The 18,834-nt window shown below is 43.4% G+C and overlaps 1 long non-coding RNA gene across 20 annotated transcripts; it reads right to left on the bottom strand.

The window, feature by feature from the left end:
• Positions 1-597: 597 nt before the first annotated feature.
• On the bottom strand, positions 598-8,332 carry LOC125543929 (uncharacterized). Of its 20 annotated transcripts, XR_015618777.1 has the most exons (11): positions 7,299-8,330; positions 7,027-7,161; positions 6,477-6,883; positions 6,114-6,200; positions 5,312-5,365; positions 5,063-5,189; positions 4,632-4,782; positions 2,924-4,253; positions 2,086-2,192; positions 1,716-1,772; positions 604-988 (listed from the first exon to the last, which is right to left on the bottom strand). It is a non-coding gene; the product is annotated as an uncharacterized LOC125543929 (long non-coding RNA). The 20 variants fall into 20 exon arrangements; XR_015618779.1 differs by having other exon boundaries at positions 598-1,772; positions 2,928-4,253; XR_015618776.1 differs by having other exon boundaries at positions 599-1,772.
• Positions 8,333-18,834: the final 10,502 nt, after the last annotated feature.

Below are 18,834 nucleotides of genomic sequence, written 5' to 3'. Positions count from 1 at the left end.
TCGCCTCATCATCTCTACTCCTAATCTCTACTGATAGAATGCCCGTGCGATGCTACGGGCTATTCCAAGCGTGCTCAAACATCAAATGGGCGTCTGAGCCTTGCAACGAGAGCATAATATTACTATGTGGCGACATAAAAGATAGTGAAATTTGATAAGAAAAGGCATCGTGTATAGTTTCTAACCATGTCGATATGTGTGTCCTTAGTCTTTCTCTGTAACGCGCTTTTGATTATTTCTCTTCTATTATTTATCTCCTGGCATAATGGATCTCCTTGTCCAATCAATCTATCTCTATTTGCAACATCTCGACCTCTCCTTCCTAACGGTGTACTCGTCCCATGTCGCCCGGCTGCATTGGCTCTCATTCCGACACCATCTTGTCCCCACTAACTTGCCCTCGCATATCCTAGATCAATCGTAGCACATCTTACCATTTTTTCAGAAACCGGCTCATCATCACTACACCACCAAGTGTCCTCCTCACCCATGGCCCAGCACAGCACAATAAGTAATCTTGGCCACATTCAAGCCAAGTATTAACTACAGGGCGCACACACACACACACACAGAGTTGAATTTTTTTTCTAAATTTGATATATTATTTGTGAGCTTATAAACCCCAGTGGCAAGGAAAGATACATAGAAACAACTATGAATTTCAATACCCGGAGAAAGATTTACAAGACAACAGGATGTATCCATGGAAAGGAAAGATAGTAGACTGAGCTCCATGGTTTCTACAACCCAACCCATATATCCATGCAAGAACAAGTGCTTGGATTCCACAGCCCAATGGCCGCAAGCACGTCATCCATAGTGTATGTTTCCACATTGTTTGTGTCTTTGCTTTATGAGTAATATCACACGCCAGTCTCCAAACTTTCCCAGAACCATCAAAATAAATATTCTCCAAAACATCATATTTGGTAGCTCTAATAATGTTGACGTGCAAATGCTGGACCGGCCCCAGCTCGCCCCTCCATCACTGCAAATAAGTATAGTATGCCCCATGGAGAGAAATATAACCAATATAACTTGTTGCATCTTCCCAAAAAATATATAACTTGTTGCATCTTCCCAAAAAATATATAACTTGTTGCATACAATAATGAATTGTGTCAAGTTTCAAGAGCATGTGGTCTCCTCAAATGCAATATATAACAACAAAGCAAAAATTCAAAGCAAATGATAAATTTATTTTCTTCAAACAATGGCATCGATTGAAATACCCCCAATGAGTATTCATCAGACCTGTCAGCTAAGTCAGCTACCATGAGGAGTAATTTCTTTTACTGATATGTAGTATAAAACTAAGCAAAACTGTAATATTTTGTGGATTGCTTCTCGATACTATTTAACACATAAGTTTCAAGTTTATGACTTAATATTTAAAACAACATTGGCACTAAGTTATTTTTAAGTTTGATTGGAGGTTCGCCCAACGCATTACATTTCGTGGACTGGAAAGAACACATGTTTTCAAGACCAATTACTTGAATTAACTTGCGATGCTACTCGGTGAATCCGAAAATTCAGGAAGAATGAGGTGTTTAAAAAATAGATTTAAGAAAGTGGTGAGCAATCATAGCTCAGTCTCAGCCATTGATAGCAGATTAATATGATCCAAGGTGAGAGGACCTTTAAGTGTACATAGCTCAAGAATTAGCATATGACCTTATGTGATGATTAGTAGTATCATAGGATTGACTCACATGGATAGCAACATATATACAACTTCAATGGCATCCAGATCATATTTCACGACACCCCTTCCAGCAAGAAGAATGAACTGCAGTTTAATATAACCAGATAGATACCACACATAGATGTATATAACTCAGCTAATTTTACAAAGGTAAAGTTTCATCAAGCAAATGAGAGACATTTTTACCAAAGAGAATCAATCAGCTTAAATACATTGTGTAATACTCCCTCTGTCCCAAATTTCTTGTCTTAGATTTGTCTAGATACGGATGTATCTAATACTAAAATGTGACTTGATACATCTATATCTAGACAAATCTAAGACAAGAATTTTGGGATGGAGGGAGTATGTTACTGGAGGAGGAAGACCCAATAAACCTTATTCCAACAACACCAACATGTCCTCGCCTTTGCCCTTGTTCTCCTAGCACGACATCGTGGTCGATGATGGCTCCAGCCGCAACATGACATCACCTCAGCCAATGCTGAATCACAAGTTTACAACAGAATAAAATGTTTGCATTACCTCTTGTTTCCGAAACATGCAGAGTTCATTCTATTAAGTAAAGATAGATTAGTAGCAGACACAATTCTAACTAAAAAGGTTGTACATGGTCATCGTGCATACTGCATGTATCCAATAAGTTTAACTAATGGGAAACATTTTATGAGGAAACAAAGGCTTTTCCTATCAACATGTTAGCAAATGTTCATCCAGTGCTCCAAAAAATGTCAATGGCAGATCTACACAGCATTTTGGGGTGAAAAAAAATAGATTAAGAACATGCGTCTACGTTACTATTCATAAAGAATTTATAAATTTGGCAAAAAATTGGAACCACGATAAAAAGAATAGGTGCATTATGCATTTCAATTTTTACAAGAAAATATATCATCAAAGAAGATGAAAGCAGAGACCATTTTTATACAATATAACCGATGGTACAGAACCATCAACCATAAAACATTTGCATATCACAACTCTCAGCTCAATAAAATTCATGTTAGAACTGTAAGCATGTTTTTGTTACACTATATACATGTCAATATTTCAAGCAACTCGTTCCTTTTCTTTGTTTTCTAATAAGCACAAAGCATGAACTCTAAACCTCTCCTTTTGTGAAGAGAAGCATCCACAAAGCTCGGAAGGTATATACATTGTTGTTGCGGCATAATATTAGTCTGTACTCTGTGCTAACATAATAAAAAATCTCACCCACAGTGTCATGTCATCAGCGACAACGGCTTTTCCTTCAACGTTGCAGGCTTGTGCTCATTGCAAATCCATAATATAGCAAGCAATTGAAACACTGCATGAATAGCTTCCAAATCCATAATTTCGATGGAAAAAAAGGGGAACAAAAAGCTACAAAATTTATCCATCTCTACCTATTGCAAGGTGCACAGGTACTGCAGGGCATATATACATTATTGTAATAAATTTGTACTCTCTATGTATTAGTTTGTTTCTTGCATCAATTTGATAAACGAACTGGGTTGCAGTGGTGCGTCAATAAGAATCATTATATAGGACACAATGACACACACAACAACACTTAAATCACGACACATAAAATTCAGGGATATGCATACAAAAAAAATCAGGGTGCATACCGGCACCTCCCAGGCTCAAATAAATCAGGGTGCATACCGGCACCTCCACGAGCGCATATGCGCAGCCACCGCCCCATCCGCTCTTGCAACTGGTCGACTCGACACAGACGTGCAGCCGCCACTCCATCCCCTCTCACGAACGCTCTCTCTATCACGGCCGCCGCTTGGGTTGATGTTGTCGGAGCCATGTCTTGATCTCGCCGGTCCATGGTAACTTGTTTCTCTCGAGAACCGCCTTAAATTCATAGTACAAGAAAACAACACATACCTCTCTGGAGCTCTATGTGGGTTGTGAAGTCCATGCTTAATACAAATGGTTGCAACATGAAATTACTTTATACTGTTTGAGAACACACTTCAGATCTAATACACACACGACAATACCAGTAAAGTTTAAACAAAGAAAATTGATTCTTTGTATTTTGAGCTCTTTTTGGAAGAAAAAGAATTTGAACTGAGAAAAGTTGATAGATACTATGACTAAATTATACTCATAGCGCTGTAGCATGGAAATCAAAAGAGAAGCACCACAAAGCATCAATACATTTATTTTAGATCCCTGAACCTTAGCAACTTTGATTAATTTTTTGCCATTTAAAGGATCAACTATCCAGTTCCAATTGGCAGACTATATCCATTTTGCCTGCACTGCACTTAACTTCGTCAGTGGCTGTGATGAAATAGCATAAAAGTCAGTCTTTGTATTTGAGCTCTTTCCGAAGGAAAAAAAATATTGTATTTGAACTGAGAAAAGTTGAGATACTATGACTAAATTACACGCATAGTGTTGTAACATGGAATACAAAAGAGAAACACCGCAAAACATAAATACCTTTATTTTAGATCCATGAACCCCCAGCAACTTTGAGAGATTTTTCTCCATTTAAAGGATCAATTATCCAGTTCCAGTTAGCAGACTTTATCCATTTTCCCTACACTGAACAACTGTGGTGAAATAGCATAACTTGGTGGGGAACATGACAATCACAGATTAAACCACGAAGAAGCAGAACGATTCCATGTTTTAGCAATTCAGATTCAGGTTATGTATTTTTTCTAAATAATTGCCCGGCCATAGTACAGTAATAAATGTTCCTATAGCTGCAGGACAAACACATGAGAATGATCTATACTATAATGTCTATAAAGGGGTGTCGTCAAGTTATCATGGCACGCGCCTAAAAAATAAAGCACAACAATGACCAAACCCATCTTGCCCATTTTTCCAAACGTTACTTCACAGGAATAAAATCTTGTACTGATAGTACAAATTAGGTGCAATGGAATACGTCGAGGGCGCGGCGGCGTACCTGTCTTGTTGGTGCGGCCGCGGATGGAGACGGGGGCCAGCGCGTGGTGCGCCGGGAAGACGACCTTCTACGTAACCCAATTCATCGTCACCATGCCATCATCGTGCGCACGGGCACCAGTGTCATCGTGGAGATAGTAGATAAAATACCCCTTCAATTGTAGAATTGTTATAGAGGCGTCACAACTATGCTACTACTGCACAAATCTATGAAAAAATTTGAAACTAAATTATCACATCTAAACTCAAAACATCGGGGCATCCTTAATTCATTCATTCAGAGCAATGCAAACCTCCTAATCGAACATGCTGGACCTATGAGCTAGAAACTTTTAAAAAAATTGTAAAGAAATAGCAGATTCATGAACCATACATGACCTGATTAAGCCCTAGTAAGGATAAATCAGTGTCTATATGAATGCAACCATGTACCTTTTATCTCTGTGTTTTCTACGTAATCCAATTCATATGATACCCTTGGTTTTTCTGAACTTGATGGGTAACAAACAATCTTCAAATATCCCGAGGGAAGAAAATCATCTGAAAGCTACACTCTAACCTGCAACAATAAGGGGAGAAAATTATAATACACATTGGCTAGCAAAAATGATTACCATGATCTTAAATAAGCAAATAGAGCAGTATTGTTCCCACAAAGGCAAATGACAGAGTACAGCAAACCTGGAAGTACCAACCATCATATCTTGAAATATGTTGTTTACTTCATCGACGGATCTAACAAAACTGAATTAAGTTAGAAACCTGATCAGGTGCAAGCTTGCAGTATGGAAGTAGATCGATCATGGGCACAAGAAAGGAATTGAATTCAATATTGAATAATCTCCTCACTCATCTCTGGTGCTTTTGCAAGAACGGAATTAAATTCAATATCAAAGAGTAGATCTCTTGTTTTAAGCTTGACTTGATTATATTGTTAACTAAATTCTGCAAAAAATAATGCTCGCGTTCTAAAATTTGAGTCATCTAGCAAAAGGTATTTCAATCTATAAAGTTGTTGGTGCAGGCATCCACTCTGCCTCTAAACCTCCATGTCTCTTTCTGTCATGGGTCATATTTTTGCAGAATTTAGTTAGAACCATCAAGTGAGTTTTATTTAACTCACAAGCTTATATGCATCTGGAACTTTAAGTTATACTCAAATCTCTACAGAAAGGTGAAGAACCATGCAGGAACTAAGAACAGATCGTGAACTTCTAACAAAATCTCAAAACTGGCACATGAGGGGACATATCCTAATATTGAACATAAGTCGGCATGAAGATGTCCCAAGATACAAACTTCGTGTAATTTATCGTGAAAATTGTCCCTGATACAATCTAAAGTCCAAATTTTCATCAATCTTTATTACATAAAAAAACTTTTGTTTTCTTTGATTAAACATGCATACCAGACCTCTCCAACAAGATGCACCCCTCCAAAATGATTTATGAAGCTGACGGATATAGAAAGCATGTAGCCATACCTATTCTTGTGCATGTCTTCACAGCTTGAGAAAAACGAGGTACCATCATCTTTCCAATAGTTTGCTGACTGCTAATCACCTTGCAGGCTAAACAAACACGATGGTCAAAGTTCTAATTAATTCAAACACAAACAGCATAAAAAAACTGAGATGGAAGCCACTACACACATACTATTCTGAATCTGACAATCAATTGAATTGACACATTTCTATTTGTACACTTGTAGACATCTCAAATATCACAAATTACATTTTAGATTTTGTTCACACCAGATTTTGTTCACATACTCTAGTAATTACTGGTAGTGAAAAAATGGTTAACAAATAGAACATGGTGTGATCTTCAAAAAAGAGGAATAGAACCTGGTGCGTTGTTGCTTCAGCATCGCGTTACTACAACAGGAAGCCATCGGCCTCCTCCCGCTAGCTCCGAGAAACCGCATTTCCGCTGTCAGGGTGCCGGCGTCTTCTTCAACATGATAGCCTCCCTCCCTCTGCTTCTTGCTGTCTCCAGTTGTGCCAACATCAAAGAACCATCCACCCCTAGCATCGACGAGTGCGTTGAATGGGAGACAGCAGAGTGAGAGTTGGGCCTGAAGATGCTGTCACATGCCTTGCTGATCATTTGACCTGTCAAGCACCAGTGCGACGGATATGATCGGCGGTCACGCCATCCCCGGATGCACAGTTCCTCCGCTCCTTCCCTGCCATAACCCAGAGCCCTCCGACATGCCCCACCACGACTCAGAGCCCTGCTCCATGCTCCGCTCCTTAGCAATTTGTAAATCAAAGAAGGCAAAACGAACCACTCATATAAATTTTGCTGTGAAGTTGCTTCTACACGTGAACATAAGTAAAAGGGGTACCAGAAACTACAATTAGGCAAAACTTGTGAACCTTCTTAGTCTCATACCTGAAGCTACAAGGCCGTTGTGGCACCTGTCAGACAGTAGAGCAATAAATAGGATTGGCTATCGTGCCATTCCCGGATGCACAATTCCTCTGCTCCTTCCCCGCCACAATACAGAGCCCTCCTCATGCTCCACTCCTTAGCAAAATCAAAGAAGGCAAAACAAACCACACATATAAATTTTGATGTGAAGTTGCTCGTACACGTGAGCATAAGAAAAAGGGGTACCATAAACTACAATTAGGCAAAAAATGTGAGCCTTCTTAATCTCATACCTGAAGCTACAAGGCTGTTGTTGTCATCAACCATTGCTGCTGTATGTGCGTATATTGGTATTCAACCTCAATTTCACCAATAAAGTAGGTAGAGATTCTTGTTACCGTGATAGAAGAAACACTATGAAATGCATCATACATAAGAAAATTCAGGAAAGGTGTCGCATCTAGTCCTACTACATCAGAAGCATCCTTGTCGTTGACCCTGTTGGTTGACGTGATCATGAGGACCAGGGTTCAGGGCGGTCGACACATGGTACGCCGCCTCCGACTTAGGAGGTATAGACGCGGGCATCAGGCTCCATCTGCTCAATCATAATTAGCAAGTTTCAACCTACAATCATGCACACTTTTCACTTACTCCACTGCAACCTATACTCCATAAGAGACAAGCACTTACCAGCCACAACATCAAATACAAGGGAAACATGCAAGTGAAACTTGGAAGGTATAAACATGGATTTATTGAGCACATTATAGGTTCCCGGACTATAGGATGCTATAGCTGCAGATTATAGATTCCATTCGGTCATGTATTCCATTCAGCAACATCTCTGAACCTTACCAGTCAATCTGTCTGAACTGCAATCCTCTCTCCTCTCTGTACTATCTTTTTTTCATATCTGAAGATTGCACAACACATACCAGTAGCAGCATCGAGGTCACCACGAGGCAGCCGCTGCTCCTTCCCATCATCCATGGACTCCATCTTCCTCGGGTCCACGGGCTCGAGCGGGATGCCGGCGATGGCCAGAGGGGCGGCGGTGCGCATGCCAGCAGGGGGAAGGGAGAACAAGGGCGGCGGCGCGCCCTCATGGAGGAGGGAGGAGCAGGGGTGGTGGCATGTGCGCCGGGAGTAGGTCGGGAGTGTGTGGGAGGGGCGCGCATAGGCGGCATGGGTGGCCGGGAGCGAGGGAGGAGGTGGGGGTGGGGCGGCATCGGGATCCAGGGAGGTTTGGGCTCGGGCAGCGCCCGGAGTGGGGGAGAAGATGGGGGCGGGGCGGCGCCGGGAGTGGGGGAGAAGATGGGGGCGGCGCGGCGCCGGGAGTGGGGGAGAAGGTGGGGGCGGGGTAGGAGGAATCGCTCGTACCTGCCCTAGCATCTTTTTTTTCACTGGTTAATTTTCGTAGGTTAATTTTGGTAGATTTTTTTATATCCGTTTTTCTATCTATGGACCGGAGGTTTGCACCCTCGTCCCATCGCAATGTCAGTTTTGCTCGTCGTTCGGTTCGGGGGAAATCACTCGAAGTGGGAGGTGGAAGGGAGGACGAAAAAAACCGTCTTTGATGGGACGAAAATTGACCGGCGGAGATTACCAACTGCTCCCTTAAGAGTACAGATTTCTAATGGAGCAGTAAACAGAATTGCGTCCATGGTTTTTTTCGTCGGGTTTATTTTCGTCTCACGACTCACCGCCCCTCCCATTAAAAACCAAATCAATTCCCACAAAACTTCCTCTTGTTTTTCCATCTTGGCACAGGTATTTCCCCATTATGTACGATTCTTTCCATCTTATTTTCATTCAAATAATCAAGTGTGGATGTGGTCTACACTTCCCAAATCACAAAACAATAACTTTCCTTTACTTAGGCTCATGCTTTCCAAATCACAAAACGGTCTAAAATCTTTCCTTGCTGTCTAGGCTAGCGTGAGGCTCATAGATCACAGACGGCCTCTTGATGACCTCTTGTCGTTCGCCCTGGCTCGACGTCAACCCCTCCCAGCTCCTCTTCTCCATACGTGAGAAGGTTGTGACTCATAGATCGCATTCTAAGTAGCTGATCTCCCCTCCCGTGGCCGTAATTGCATGCCATCCCTTTCCCTTTCAATCGACATGGGCGGTACAAGTGGCGAGCCCCAACCCTCGGGGCTGCACAAGTCTAATGAAGAGTTGCACAGGGGGCGGCTGGAGGCGCTCCTACGTGTCAATGAACTGTCGGCGGCAGTGTCCTGCATCAATGGCGCGGCGAGGAATCAGAGGAGAGATGGGAGGAGGAAGGAGGGAACCGAAGAGAGGCTTACTGACGTGGCGGCATTCGCCGGGGGTTGGCTGGCAGTGGGTTCCCACGGTAATGGCGGCGTGCACGTGGCGCCCTCCCTGGCGGCGCTAGCAGCAAGGAGGAGGAGGCGTTGTGCCAATATGAGCTTCGGATGACCAAGATAGGGCTACAATGGGACCTAGCGCTGCTGGTGGCTTGGGAGAGCTGACCTCAATGTCAACTTCTACTTCACGTACAATAACAATATGTACCAGAGAAGGTCTGTGATACAAATGCCCTCCTTCACTCCGTTTTATCAGTTTCATCTCATCGTACAGTTGTGAACCTGTGATATCCACACTATGGGTTAGCTTACATCCCATAATTATGTTATAAGATGATTAGTCATGTGTAATTATTTCTGCCATAGGAATCTCAAAATCGCAAGTTTTTATTTGTAGCTATGTTCAACTAAGTTATGGTGTTAGAATATTATTTTATTAGCCATCATGCGCTCTTGCTACTCCAGGACATAATGAGGCAAAGCCCGGACCGTCATATTGCACCCATATCTTGAATTGTTTCTTTGGCAAAGTTTTGTCTGCTTAAACAAAAAGCAATACTGGCAGCCCGCAATCGAAAACCCATAAGGTATGCTATCTAATCACAAGCAATCCCGTGACGTTGCTATACACTGTGCAACTTCATCGGGAGCTTAGTTTACTACTCCCTATGTTCCTTAATATATGAAGTTTTGGTAGTTCAAATTAAACTACAAAAACGTCATACATTTAGGAATGGAGGGAGTATTATTTAATCTTTTGCTGGTATGAAAATTGTATTCAATATGCCAGGACTAGAAATCAAGTCAATCAGTTTTTGCAAGAAAGGGTTAATCTGCATATTCCCGGCTAACATCTGACGGAGTTTGGTCTGATACTCGCAAAACATAAATACCAGGTATGGGCAGTTACTATTTCTTTACGTTTTCAGTTTTGTATCAAACACCATGGCTAACGGACTTCATTTATTTTGTTTGAAGTGCCAGATGATGCGATGGTTGGGGCTAAAAGAATTGCAGTTCACCACAATCTTTGCCAAAAGGTTAGCTACATTCAAACTTACATGATAATTATATTTGTCGGATGATGCTTGGTTTGGTCTTGAAAATGTGACTTTGGATGTTACATTTATGAGTTGTCTACTTTTTGTAGCAGTAGTTCTATCATGGGTTCAATCAAACCGAACTTGCGCTACGACACATGTCTTGTACATTTTCTTTTGTTGAGTTTAGCATTAGGTCCTGATCATCCAGATGTTGCAACAACTCTTATAAATGTGGCGATGATGTACCAAGATGCGAGCAATGTGAGTACTGCTCTTAGGTATCTTCATGAAGCACTTAAGAAGAATGAGTGCGTTTTAGGCCTAGGTCATATTCAAACAACATTTTGCTATCATGCTCTCGCCATTGCATTCAGCTGTATGGTTGCGTACAAGCGTTCACTTCAAGTAGAATGAAATAGGAGAAGATTAAAGAAGTGGGCAGTTAATCATGTCTTTGTTTTAGTTTTTCTTTTTCATTTAGGGGTATCCTTTACCCCTATGTAATTAAGTAACTTTGTACATTCCTCCCTTTTCCTCCTTCTATTAATGAAAATTACACAGTAGGGGGTTCCCATACTGTTTGCCCATCTTTTTTTTGAAGAAACATCACTGAAAAGTCTTATTTTTTATTTCATTTTAATTATACTTGTAGAAGTACCATGCAAGCGAAGCAAAAGACAATATTCCTGACATTTTATAGGAATTTCTCAAGAGCATCAAGTAGATCTTAGTTTATAACAGATAATCCCTCTATATCACTAAACGCTCTTATATTTCTTTAAGAATGAGGTAATTATTAGTGATCTCTTTGTATACATTGTCAAATTACATTGTAAGTGGAGTGGATTTCAATTTTTTCTATACATGTGAAATCTTAGTAGCAAGTTATGGTGGGCTTCCACATTTATAGGTGCAATCATGAAAGAAAAAAGCCCGTGGCAATGCACGGGCGTTCTACTAGTTTAGAATAACATAGGGGTCAAGATCAGGAGCGAAGATATGCTTACACCTTGGCGGGATGAGATCTACAACATCATGAGATGACGGCATAATCTTATTGTTGTTGTCATCGTAAGCCGGCATGTACTTGTTCAAATACAACTCTTCTATAAGTTTGGAGGCCACATGCCGCATCTCTGTGACACATTTGTTGAAGTCTTTCTCTTCAAAGATCAACTCGTCATCCTTGAACTCTGGTCATCCGGTAGCTATTTCTTCCGGGTCAAGTTCTGATTGCCACGCCTTGGCCCGGCCTAGAGCAACAATGGCTCCGGCTTGGGCGGCTGATAATTTAACCTCCTCCATTTGAGCTGGCACCATTGAGAGATGATCCAACACAGTCTTGATTTGAGTTAGAGGTTTTCTGCCACCTGACAAAGCTACGAGGTTGCGCCGTGTTGCAGCATACAACTGCTCAGTCAATGAATAAGCCGCCTTCAATTTGAGCAGCGTGTTTTGACCAAGACTGGCGCTTCTAGGGCATGTTCAATTCTTTGCACAATTCACTAGGCGGGTTAAAGATTATATATTATGAGTCACTAGGCGGGTTAAATAAATATCAAAACAGATAATGAGTTACATGATAAGCTTACCAAAGATGGCGGCTGACAATTGACAAATATGTTGCTTCAAGCCGGCTAACTCTTCAGTTACTGGTTTAAGTTTAGCCTCGACATCTTCGGCTTCTCTTTCAAGTGCAGCCTTGTTAGTTTCCCAGACAGTTCTTTCAGCATCAAAACCCGCCTTCATTTTCTCAATTTCTTCTAGTGAAATTTTCAGCCTTGACTCGGCCTTGGATGTTTCAGCTTGTTGCAGCTCTATATTTTCTTGAAGTTGCTAAGATACAACTCTTCCACGTTCAATGACTCCTAAAATACAATATGGAGGCAATGGTTATAATACAAGGAGCAAGTTCTTGTGATACAGTTAATCAAGTCCCAAGCACATTGTAAGCAATATACTTGGCACTTGGGGGCTAATGTAGGTCATTTTCAATCTCTATTAAGACCCGACTCATCTTCTCAAAGTTAGGCCAGCCCTTGGGGGCTACATATTTGCTTCTTTAAGGTCATTAATACCCCGCTCATCTTATCAAAGTTAAGCCAGCCCTTGGGGGCTACATATTTGGTTCTTTAAGGTCATTAAGACCCGGTTCATTTTATCAAAGTTAAGCCGGCCCTTGGGGGCTACATATTTGGTTCTTTAAGGTCTTTAAGACCCGACTTATTTTATTAAACTTAAGCCGACCCTTGGAGGCTACACTCTGGAAAATTTCACAAGTCTAAAACATACTCAATAATTTTCCTATACTCTAGACTTGGAGGCTAGTATGGACATAAGTATATGCACAAAGCTAGAGAGGGGTTGGATATTTTCATACCTCATATTTCTCCTGTATTAACTGGACTAACCCTGCCTCCATGTCCCGACCTATGTGAAGACGGCTCAAATAGCCCACGTACACATCACCTGCACTGAAGGAGGAATAGCTCCCCAGGTCCAGTTTTGCCTTGCCTTTCTCCAAGGAAGGTGATTCTTCTTTGGTACTATGCTTGGTTTGCCCAGTTGAGGCTCCTAGCGCTTTATAAGCTATACCAGTGTCAACAACATCATCAAAATTCTTCTCAGGAGAGATCTCTTTAGTTGGCTTCGTGGGAGTTGGCGACTTAGGACTTGGCGGGTCATAGCTGGTAGCTGGGTTAATCTCAGTATTCATTGCCTCAAAGACGGCAGTATCATCTTGCGGTGGCGGGTCATTGGTAAGGTCTTCATGTTTTTCGATTGAAGCCTCACGGGCCTCTCACACCCGCCTCTCCGGCTCAGCAGTTTTGGGGTCCTTTGAAGAGCCACCCACCTTTTGTTTCTTACTCGCCTTTGCTACGCCTCTGTGACAAGAATATAAGAATCCATGAGTATATCGCTATAAGTCCTTTATGAATGAAGGAAAATACTTACCCATGGGCAATCATGAAAGCAGGCATTTGAGTTCCAGTAGAGTCACCGGATGATGGAGCTGTCCCCTGATAATTTGAGTCGGAAGGATTAAGAGGTTGACGAATGAGACCAACCTTTGGAAGGGAAAGAGTCGGGTTATGAGACACCTCATTTTGACGCTTGCGAGGGGCAGGTGTGTTGGGTAAGCCGGATAAGAGAACTTGAGCACCGTCACTCTGGGTCATACGCCTTGACTCGTGCTACTGTTTCTTCAAAAGAAAGTTGGGGTCCAAATGAACAAGATGGTGTGAAAATCTTACTTTTCGGATGACCCACCTTGTTTTCTTTCTTGGCAAAGATTCTTAGTCGGAGGAGATAGTAGTTACCTCTGCTTTATGAGCCTGGCTTGTCTCCACGTCATCCTGAGAGGAATCAACATCAATAAGTTGCATAAAGAGAAGGCCAAGAAAGTTCTACCTCCGACTTGTCCAGCTGGAAAAGCTCTTGTGCTGTTTGTTTACTGCGATGACCCATGCCACGAGATTTTATTCCCCTAGCCATCTTGGCTGGAGCGGCGGCGGCAGGCAGTTTCTTTTTACAAAATGAAGAGTTGACCTGTTTAAATATGAGCAATAAGGTTAGGCAGTATGATGTACAAGTGATAGTTAAATGAGATGAAGGCTTGTTCAGAGTACTTACAGGAGGAGCCGAGTTAATGGCGCAGAAAGGATTCAGACCCACTTGACTGCAGGTATCCAAAGACTCCCCAAGCAGCGTCTTAACAGAATCATTGATTTCTTTATCGGTCATGCGTGCTTGGGTGTAACGTTGAGGGTCCTTGGTTTCATCATTGTATTCACACATTAAACCGGGCACCGGCTTAGTGGTAATATCCTCCAGGCGACCTAGCAGTGGACCAGATCGACTCAAGTTAAGCCATTGGCAATCAAGGCCCTTATTTTTGAGAAAGTAGAGGCAAAAGCAGTGCGCTCTGCGGCAGTAAACCGGCTTGGAAGCTGGTCGGTGGTGTTGATCCAGAAAGGATGGAAACCTGACAAGGGGTTCTCTCCGTAATAAAACCAGGTATAATTCCAGTCTGAGGGAATACTGGGCAGGGCGGCTGAATGAAAAGTTACATCTCTTTGTCTTTGGATGGAAACACCTCTAAGTTCAAGACTGGGCCCATCTCACATCTCAGCTTGGTGATTGATATAAAAATAGCCTCTGAACAGATCAACAGAGGGTTCTTCTCCAAGGTACACTTCGCAGAACACTTGAAAGTTGCATATGTTGGAAACAGAGTTGGGACCAATATCTTGTGGATGAATATTATAGAAATGCAAAATGTCTTAGAAGAATTTTGAGTCGCGTGGTGAGAAACCACAAAGTAGATGGTTCGTGAAAATCACAACTTCACCCTCTTTGGGATGAGGGGGAAACTGAGAGCCTGGAACACGCCCATGGATGACCTCCTTGGCGGTAAAACCCCCATGGTCACATAATCATTGAGCGAGTCTTCTGTGACTCTAGAGGCAATCTAGTCACAAGAGGTGGGTGCTTTAGTCATGATGGGCCGGAATAACAAGTTGAGACCAAAGAATAAAGATGTGGCGGGTTAAAATACTATGGTAAGCCGCCCAAATGATTATACGATGATTCATCAATAATGAGCTAGTTACAGTTTGACGGCACATGTTATGATGAACCATTAAAGGAGTTATGAGCCGCCTTAGCCATGGAGTGGAGTAATTACCAGATTATGAGAGCATGACAGGTTAAGTTATGAAAGTATGAGTCGGCCATATGTTGGCGGGTTAAATAAATCTTTAGGATTCTTGGTAGATCATCAATTAATTATTAAGTAGACCTAACAAAGGGCAGGTCAACTACTTTCAGATCCAAGTTGATGCAAATTTTGCTAAGTGCTAGACAAACAAGTTTCGCAGGATGTAGCTGTGTCCATGGATGTAAGACAACTCAAAAAAGAAGAACTATTTCTAAACCGAAAGCACAACAGAGAAGAACTAGCAAGCTACGTATTGGTTCAGAAAGGAAGAAGATTTATCCAAGATGCAAGATAGAGGCTAAAAACAACTGCCGCCCTATTCGTATATAGTTTTTGGATTGAACTATGTTCGATAAGCAAGAGATGGATGAATTTGGATAAACTGGTCGAACTACAACGAACTCTACGAACTAGGACATCCTAATGTGGATCTGGACGAGGTAAAGAGCATTACCTGATGATTTGGGTGAAGAGCGGATGGGCGGTGTCGGTGCAACAAACCCTGGGTCCGTTTCCCAGACTGTGCATAGGCATGAGAACAAGATCACAACACTAAGGTCAAACTGAAGCACAAGGGGTCAGTTCTTCGAAGGACCAACGTGCAGCACAAGAGGACCAAGACTAACTAGAGAAGCAAGATATCGCTAAGGGAAAAACCTCCCTTGCCGGGCAGGCAAGCCTGGCAAGGTTGGGGTTACCCTCGAACGCAAGCCTTCGGGTCATCCTGATAGGCCTGCCGGGGCTTATAAAGGCAGAACCACTCCACGGCACCACCTCATCACAACACACGTCGTCGATCAGTGCGGTGTCAAGCTCCAAAGTGACTAAGTGGCTGCTATTCCCCACATGGCAGCCACTTCCTACAGAAAATACCTCCAAGAGACACCCGTCCTTAGACGTGTCAAGCAAGCAGGCGCGAAGCAGGCAAAACTATGATGTGACGTTGAGTGGCGCATTTAATGCGGTCTGTCAGCCTGCAGAGTTAGGTATGATAGCACTGTTTTTGCTATCTAATCAGTGCAGAATGACTGATTTGCCACTATGGTGACCGCTTAATCTATAAAAGGAGGCCCATGGCTATCGTAGAGGGAGTTGTCAGTGGGTTGGCTAATCCACACCCTCACGCACTCATATGCGTGTAGCCATTCTCGCCCCGAGGCCACCCTGCCGGGCAAGCGTGTTGCGCTCACCACCATTTTTCCACCATCAATCCACCAAAGCAGGAGTAGAGTTTTATGCCTCGTAGCGGCCCGAACCTGGGTAAAGACTGCCCACGTGATCTCTGTCGTGCTGTTATATGCTCTTCTGCTCTTTGTGCAACGTTCCATCCCCCCGCTGAACCAGAAAGGGACTCTTGGTCCCATAGGTGGTTGTGGTTTCCCACGACATCTTTGGTGCGCCAGGTAGGGGGATCACTTGCTCAAACCTAAAAGCGTGAGCAGCAAGTCATCTTCATCACCATTTTCATCATCGACGGCTCCATCGACTATGGCGCCCAAGAAGAAACCCGGTGCCGCATGTGACGCCCTCGATTCAATCGTACACTAATCATACACGCAAATGTGTACGATCAAGATCAAGGACTCACGGGAAGATATCACAACACAACTCTAGACACAAATTAAAATAATACAAGCTTTATATTACAAGCTAGGGGCCTCGAGGGCTCGAATACATAAGCTCGAATACACAAGAGTCAACGGAAGCAACAATATCTGAGTACAGCCATGAGTTAAACAAGTTTGCCTTAAGAAGGCTAGCACAAAAACAACATCGATCGAAAAGGCAAGGCCTCCTGCCTGCGAGCCTCCTAACTACTCCAAGTCGTCAGCGGCCGTCACGTAGTAGTAGGCACCCTCGGGGTAGGAGTAGTCTTCAGTGGTGTCGTCTGGCTCCTGGGATCCGTCATCTGGTCGCAACAATCGGGTATGGGGGGAAAGAGGTAGCAAAGCAGCCGTGAGTACTCATCCAAAGTACTCGCAAGACTTACATCAGATATAAACTAAGTATGCATATGTATCAAAGGAAATGGGTTGTATCTGTGGACTAAACTACAGAATGCCAGAAGAGAAGGGGAAAGCCTAGCCTATCGAAGACTAGCATCTTCAAGCATCTTGCAGCATATAGAAGAGTACAGATCAACATAATGTAAAGTAGGTAGTGTTATCAACCTCGGCCAGAGATCCTGTGTCGACTCCCTGCGAGAAAGCAATCCCAGAGCCATACTATCCATTTCTCATATACATTCCTCATCTCAAGTATCCAGTTCTAGTTGTATCGATTGGGATACAACTCCAAGTGTCTGTTACCATTGGACAGGCTATCAATAGATGTTTTCTTCCCTGCAGGGGTGCACCACATTTCCCAACACGCTCGATCCCCTTTGTCTAGACACACTTTTCTGGGTCATGCTCGGCCTCGGAAGATCAACACATCGCAACTCTACCTAGGCACAACAGAGAGGTCAGCACACCAGTCTAAATCCTATGGCGCAGGGGTCTGGGCCCATCGCCCTTTGCACACCTGCACGTTGCGTACGCGGCTAGCGAGCAGACCTAGCCTCCCTTATACAAGAGCAGGCGTTCCGGTCCAACCTGGCGCGCGCCGCTCAGTCGCTGACGTCACGAAGGCTTCGGCTGATACCACGATGTCGAGTGCCCATAACTGTTTCCGCGTAGTTGGTTAGTGCCTATAGGCTAGTGGCCAGACTCAGATCAAATACCCAGATCGTAGTGGATTAGGAGCAAGCGGTAACGAGCAGAGACTCACGATCGATGTGACCCTGTCGCCCCATCTCGAGTACTTTCCAGGTCAACCCGACTCCACATCACTCGCTATTAAGCTCGCGCGGGTACCCCTCAGGGCCGACCCGTCTTTAGTAACATGGTTCAGTGTAAAGTCATAGTAACTGTGTGTCTGACACCAAGGGGAAAACCCGAGGAATCACCCGCAGTGAATTCCACTCGATGTTATCATCAAGGTGAACGTAAGAGGATCCACCCTTGAGGTTCACACTTGAGGGGTTGCACGACAGAGCCGTAACAGAAGTGGTTAAGGAGGAAATCACCCTCGATGACCTCGACCGTATAGCTACACTATAGAGATCTCATCAGGAGTAACTCTGCAGAGTCGTACAACTAGGGGGGATGATGTGCGGTGTCGGGGCCTGGACGTCGACCGTAAGAGGTTCCACCCTCGACACTCGATGGTAACTCTGCAGAGTTGTACAACTAGGGGGGATGATGTGCGGTGTCGGGGCCTGGACGTCGATCACGTTGATCGAGTCATCGAACATAAAGTGAGGCAACAGGGACAAGGTGGGGGTCACTGATGGATCACTAACCAACCTATACTAAGCAGTTTAGGATAAGCAGGTAACAAAAACAAGCTATGCATTAGAGTAGGATCATACAGAAAGAAGTAGCAGTTCTAATGCAAGCATGAGAGGGAAAGAAATGGGTGATATCGAAATGCTCAAGGGGGGTTTGCTTGCATGGTTGCTCTGGCAAGGAGGGGTCGTCGTCGACGTAGTCGATCACAGGGGCGGCATCGGTCTCGGGGTCTACCGGAGAGAAGAGGGGGAAGAAACAATAAATATAAAGCAAGCATAGCATCACAAAGCATAACATGGCAATATGCTGTGCTGGGGGTGACCTAACGTATGGCTACACGATAAAGGTGAAGGGGGGATTCAACCGGGAATAATTTCCCGGTTCCAGACCTGTGTCAA

Source organism: Triticum urartu, chromosome 3A (genome assembly GCF_056163025.1).
Source record: "Triticum urartu cultivar PI428250 chromosome 3A, HENAU_Tu73, whole genome shotgun sequence".
NCBI lineage: Eukaryota > Viridiplantae > Streptophyta > Magnoliopsida > Poales > Poaceae > Triticum > Triticum urartu.
The sequence above is the reverse complement of the archived record's forward strand: the minus strand, read 5'-3'. Positions and strand labels throughout refer to the sequence as shown.